The sequence below is a fragment of the Etheostoma cragini genome, chromosome 11, assembly GCF_013103735.1.
Source record: "Etheostoma cragini isolate CJK2018 chromosome 11, CSU_Ecrag_1.0, whole genome shotgun sequence".
Lineage (NCBI taxonomy): Eukaryota > Metazoa > Chordata > Actinopteri > Perciformes > Percidae > Etheostoma > Etheostoma cragini.
Genome location: NC_048417.1, coordinates 18,010,094 through 18,011,362, shown reverse-complemented (window position 1 = coordinate 18,011,362; position 1,269 = coordinate 18,010,094). Strand labels below are relative to the sequence as shown.

The 1,269-nt window shown below is 39.5% G+C and overlaps 1 protein-coding gene and 1 long non-coding RNA gene across 3 annotated transcripts in view; one reads left to right on the top strand and one right to left on the bottom strand.

Moving 5' to 3' along the window:
• The window catches only part of LOC117952536 (receptor tyrosine-protein kinase erbB-4-like), a 317,936-nt gene that overhangs the window by 65,636 nt on the left and 251,031 nt on the right, over positions 1 to 1,269 (bottom strand). The window lies entirely within an intron of this gene.
• LOC117952541 overlaps positions 1 to 1,269 on the top strand; it is an 8,249-nt gene that overhangs the window by 6,480 nt on the left and 500 nt on the right. The window lies entirely within an intron of this gene.

Sequence of the window (1,269 nt, the reverse complement as noted above, 5' to 3'; positions counted from 1 at the left end):
ACACACTTATACATACACACACACACACACACACACACACACAAGTGGGTTACTATTAATATTATGGAGAAGTAACAAGCTCTATTTGAGTTTAAGCTTTGCATTTCAGCACTTTTAAGCACTCCAAATAAAGGAAACTTTGGATTGAAAAAAGCACAATGATTTTAGTAGGTAAATTTGCAGTTAGTGGCAGGTGGCACAATTTCCTGCAAACATTTCATGACAGGTGGGTTTAGAGACAGAAAAGAACAGGTGGAAACAGATTTACTTATCACTGCTGAGTCCAGGTTTCTCTCAGAGATGTGTAGGTTTTATTCTCAAGTTTTAATTCTAAAACTTCCTGTGTGGAGAGGATATACTCTATCTTTACCTGACATCCTGAAGCTGGGTATAATGGACAAATCTGGGGTGTCACCATGTGATGAAATATCTGCTGAAGCCTCAGTTTGTAATGTAGACTGATTGGCGGGTATATTTCTACATCAATAACTTGCCAAGTGCAGGTTTCTTAGCAGCTTTATAGATTCAATTGTTGTGGTTGTGTAGCAGTGAAAGCTTGAGAGCAAAATAAAGATAACAGGGAGCGAAAGACAGAAAGTGAAAAGTAAAAGTAATGTAGAGTAATAAGGGAAAGTGAGGAAGAGAGGGAGTGGACATGGATGTAGGATAACAGGGAAAGGGAGAGGAAGTAAGAGCCAGAGAGATATAGTTTGAATAAGAGAGAGAGAAAGAGGGACAGAAGGGAGGGAGCAGACGAGACACATAAAGCAGTGTGAGCAGAGCAGACAGATAATAACCATCGCTCACAGCACACACAATGACCATAACAATCCGCCTAGAACAGGATTTATGGAGCTAATATAGGTGAGGGAGGTGGTAGGGAAGGAGAGGAAGAGAGGCGAAGAGCTCTTCCAGACAGGACGCGTATAATCAACAGGCCTAAAGAACATCTAATTGACAAACAACCCACACACACACAAGGTGGAAAAATAATACAGAGCATTTACCTGTGTAAAAGTACCAGCGCACAATGTAAAATTACTCCATTACAAGGAAAATTCCTGAATTCAAATTGTAAATTATTTGCTAATATCCTTGTATCAAAAGTAAACATACTCATTCTGCAATCAAATTTACCCTGTGACTGATATGTAATTTAGTGTGTACTTTTCTTGAACCCCAGAGGGGAAATGACACATTTTTCACTCTGTTTTTAGAACACACTACACACAGGCCTTAAATGTGTGTGTGTGTGTGTGTGTGTGTGTG